Source organism: Salmo salar, chromosome ssa15, assembly GCF_905237065.1.
Source record: "Salmo salar chromosome ssa15, Ssal_v3.1, whole genome shotgun sequence".
Lineage (NCBI taxonomy): Eukaryota > Metazoa > Chordata > Actinopteri > Salmoniformes > Salmonidae > Salmo > Salmo salar.
The window spans coordinates 34,613,421-34,618,582 of record NC_059456.1 but is presented as its reverse complement, the minus strand read 5'-3'; positions in this window follow the sequence as shown (position 1 = coordinate 34,618,582).

Sequence of the window (5,162 nt, the reverse complement as noted above, 5' to 3'; positions counted from 1 at the left end):
GATGGGATGGCGTATCGCTGCAGAATGCTGTGGTAGCCATGCTGGTTAAGTGTGCCTTGAATTCTAAAGAAATCACAGACAGTTTCACCAGCAATGTACCCCCACACCATCACACCTCCTCCTCCATGCTTCACGGTGGGAACCACACATGCAGAGATCATCCGTTCACCTACTGTACTCTGCGTCTCACAAAGACACTGCGGTTGGAACAAAAAATCTCAAATTTGGACTCGTCAGACCAAAAGACAGATTTCTACTGGTCTAATGTCCATTGCTCGTGTTTCTTGGCCAAAGCAAGTCTCTTCTTATTGGTGTCCTTTAGTAGTGGTTTCTTCACAGCAATTCAACCATGAAGGCCTGATTCACGCAGTCTCCTCTGAACAGTTGATGTTGAGATGTGTCTGTTACTTGAACTCTGTGAAGCATTTATTAGGGCTGCAATTTGATGTGCAGTTAACTCTAATGAACTTATCCTCTGCAGCAGAGGTAACTCTGGGTCTTCCTTTCCTGTGGCGGTCCTCATGAGAGCCAGTTTCATCATAGCGCTTGATGGTTTTTGTGACTGCACTTGAAGAAACTTTCAAAGTTCTTGAAATTTTCCGTATTGACTGACCTTCATGTCTTAAAGTAATGATGGACTGTCGTTTCTCTTTGCTTATTTGAGCTGTTCTTGCCATAATATGGACTTGGTCTTTTACCAAATAGGGCTATCTTCCTTATACCACCCCTGCCTTGTCACAACACAACTGATTGGCTCAAACGCATTAACTTCTATGGGCTAGGTGGGACGGTAGCGTCCGACCTGCGGGACACAGCCAGTGAAATATCAGGGCGGAAAATTCAAAAACAACAAAATGTCATAATTCAACTTTCTCAAACATACGACTATTTTACACCATTTTAAAGATACACTTCTCGTTAATCTAACCACATTGTCCGATTTCAAAAAGGCTTTACTGCGAAAGCAAAACATTAGATTATGTTAGGAGAGTACATAGACAAAAATAATCACACAGCCATTTCCCAAGCAAGGATATGTGTCAATAAAACCCAAAACACAGCGAAATGAAGCACTAACCTTTGACGATCTTCATCAGATGACACTCCTAGGACATTATGTTACACAATACATGTATGTTTTGTTCGATAAAGTTCATATTTATATCCAAAAACAGCATTTTACATTGGCGCGTGATATTCAGAAAATGTATTCCCACCAAAATGTCCGGTGAATGTGCACATCAATTTACAAAAATACTCATCATAAACGTTGACAAAATACATAACAATTATTTTTAAGAATTATAGATAGACTACTCCTTTATGCAACCGCTGTGTCAGATTTTAAAATAGCTTTACGGAGAAAGCACATTTTCAATATTCTGAGTACATAGCTCAGCCATCACGGTGAGCTATTCAGACACCCGCCAAGTTCGGGGCAACCTAAACTCAGAATTAGTATTAGAAATATTGTATTACCTTTGCTGATCTTCGTCAGAATGCACTCCCAGGACTGCTACTTCCACAAGAAATGTTGTTTTTGTTCCAAATAATCCATATTTATGTCCAAATACCTCCGTTTTGTTCGTGTGTTCAGAGCACTATCGAAAGGGTAACGCGCGAGCGCGGAACGAGAGACGAAAAGTCAAAATGTTCCATTACCGTACTTAGAAGCATGTCAAACGCTGTTTAAAATCAATCTTTATGGTATTTTTAACGTATAATAATAATTAATAGCATATTCATTCAAGAAGAAAAAGAAGGAGGGGCGTGCTCGTGGGACCGAGCATATCCAATCCCTTTGTTGCCAGGCAGACCACTCAGTAACTGAGCTCCTATTATCTGCCCAGTGACAGGAGAAGGCTCAATCCACTTTCTGAAGGCTTTAGACAGCCAATGGAAGCCTTAGGAAGTGCAACATCACCCCACAGACACTGGAGCTTTGATAGAGAATCAAAAGCAGAACTACAATTCTCAGACATTTCACTTCCTGCTTGGATTTTTCTCAGGTTTTTGCCTGCCATATGAGTTCTGTTATACTCACAGACACCATTCAAACAGTTTTAGAAACTTCAGAGTGTTTTCTATCCAAATCTACTAATGATATGCATATTCTAGTTTCTGGGCCAGAGTAGAAACCTGATCAAATTGGGTACGTTTTTCATCCGGCCGTGAAAATACTGCCCCCTAGCCCAGACAGGTTAAGGAAAGAAATTCCACAAATGAACTTTTAACAAGTCACACCTGTTCATTGAAATGCATTCCAGGTGACTACCTCATGAAGCTGGTTGAGAGAATGTCAAGAATGTGCAAAGCTGTCATCATGGCAAAGGCTGGCTACTTTGAAGAATCTCAAATATACAATATATTTTGATTTGTTTAACACTTTTTTGGTTACGACATGATTCCATATGCGTTATTTCATAGATTTGATGTCTTCACTATTATTCTACAATGTAGAAAATAGTAAAAATAAAGAAAAACCCTGGAATGAGTAGGTGTGTCCAAACTTTTGACTGGTACTGTATGTTCAAACAAGATATATTTTTGTGGTGTTATTTTCTACTCTTTGTAATGAAAAAGGAACAATATGCATAGATGTGCAATGTTATTGTCATTGTGTATTTGCTTTTGCCTGATGAATGTGGGGACTTTGCAGATATAAAACAGTAGAAATATGTTACTTCAGGTGACAGGCGGTGGTCCTTTCTGTGTCTATAACTGCAGCATGATACTATTGCATTCAACCAAATTGGCTTAACTGCATAACAGAAAACATTGTCATCCCCATTTAAGTCTTGTGATATTGTTCTATAGCTGTCAGGGTCCATGTAATTCCATTTAGATTAATACACTTTTTGAATATTAATTTTACTCTGTAATAGATTTACTTTCATGCTCTCAACTGCTTGTCAACAGTATGCTGGTGAAGGCCATCCCCTTATGCTAGCGTTGATTCATTTTATTTTCCATCACAAACCCACCTAATATAATCACACACTTGCACCTCCCAATTTTATAATGTGGCATTATTTTGAAACATTTGTCATTACTGCCCATGTTTATTGTTGTTACTGACTATTCTAATGGGTCTACAGGCGGCATAACAGGGATGAGGATTTTTGTGTTACTTTGATGGGATATGTACCTTGGTAAGGAGGAAACCGCTACTCTGCTAATTATGGGATTGTTAGGGAAGGGAGAACTAAATGCTAGGAGAGGGGTAGATTTTCGGTGGGCATTGGTGGAGGAGATTTTTGGGAAATATGTAAATAGTCCTGAACCTGTACATACTGTATGTATACAGACATACAGGTAACTACCAAAATAATGGAAACACGTGAGTAAATGAGGGATACAAATTATATTGAAAGCAGGTGCTTCCACACAGGTGTGGTTCCTGAGTTAATTAAGCAATTAACATCCCATAATGCTCAGGGTCATGTATAAAAATGCTTGGCGAGCCAATATTTTGGTTACCAGTATAACAGTATTACCAGTATAACAGTGCTCCCATCCACAGGGCCACGAGTGGTCACTGAATGGTTTGATGAGCATGAAATGATGTAAACCATATGCCATGGCCGTCTTAGTCACCACATCTCAACCCAATTGAACACTTATGGGAGATTGTGGAGCGACGTCTGAGACAGCGCTTTCCACCACCATCATCAACAAAACACCAAATGATTTAATTTTCTTGTGGAAGAATGGCATCACATCACTCCAATAGTTCCAGACACTTGTAGAATGTGCATTGAAGCTGTTCTGTCTCGTGTTGGCCCAATGCCCGATTAAGACACTTTATGTTGGTGTTTCCTTTATTTTGGCAGTTACCTGTATCTGTCCTCAATTTAGTGTGTGTATGATCAAGTTTTCCTCAGATCAGGAGGTTGGTTGTAGGAAGATGATGCAGCTATCAATATTTACTCACTTTTGCTCAGTCACACAGATAACAAGGACAGACATGCAAACAAGTCTTTAGTTCCTTTGACGTGTTTTGCACATGAGGGTGGGCTCTGTCCAACTATCTTTGTAGGAGTCTTTCTCTCTCTCTCTGTAAGATAGACACATTCCCAGACATGTCTTCTGAACATGTGCAAGTCAATATTATGGCCTAGAGCAGGGATCATCAACTAGATTCAGCCGCGGGCCGATTGTTTCTTGAGTGGATGGTCGGGGGGCCAGAACATAATTACAAATAATTTGTAGACTGTAAATTGACCGCAAGAAGCCCAAATATACATAATATTTTACAAAAAAAAGTATAATTTCAAACCTTGCTTACATTTCTATATGATCACGTGTCTCTCTATTATGCGTGGAAATACTTTGGGACAGATTTCCCAAATTAAAATCACTTGGAGCTGATTTCCTGGTGTTTTTACAATTTTTTATGTCCAACAATGAAAATGTTGCTCAGAAGACTTGGGGGGCCAAATAAAACCACCTGTGGGCTGCCAGTAGCGGAACTCTGGTCTAGAATCTAGACACATGACTCCTCAGCCTGCAAGTGGGAGGAGCTACAACCCATGACAGTGTTGCCACTAGTTGAATTCAGTTTGATTAGGTGAGTGTGGTGCTCAATACACTATACCGCTATTGCCTAATCGTGCTGTATCTTGCCAATGAATTTAAATAAACTATGAGTAATGGAAGCCTTTTGTGACAGCGCATAGATTTGGCTCTGGATGCCGAGATTATGAAAGCACTTATGACAATCAAGTAGCAGCTTTTGGTCACCGTTTTTTTCAATAAAGAGTTTTACACAAGATCTCAAATGTGTCTCTTCTGTCTCAAATGTTGTGATGATGTGTAATAAACTTGAATTGAGTTACTTAGATAATCATTTGAGTTACAGGACGATGAGTCCATCATTAATCTCAATGCCTGCGTTTAGAGGTGATCAGACTGTCAGAAACATGACCTCGGTAGTGTGACAGCCAGGCCAAAATCATAAACATTTCCAACGTTGCTCAAATGCTACTTCCCCTGACAGTTCCTATGAATGTGAGTAGTGGCGCCCAAGTCAATGACATTTCAGCAAAAGAATGTATGTGTTTCTAACACTGTAGGCTATGGTATTTTGAAATGTGGTATTTGTCCTTGCCAGTTGATCCTTGCCAGATGTGCTCTGTAGTGTTCACATATGTAAAGGTGAC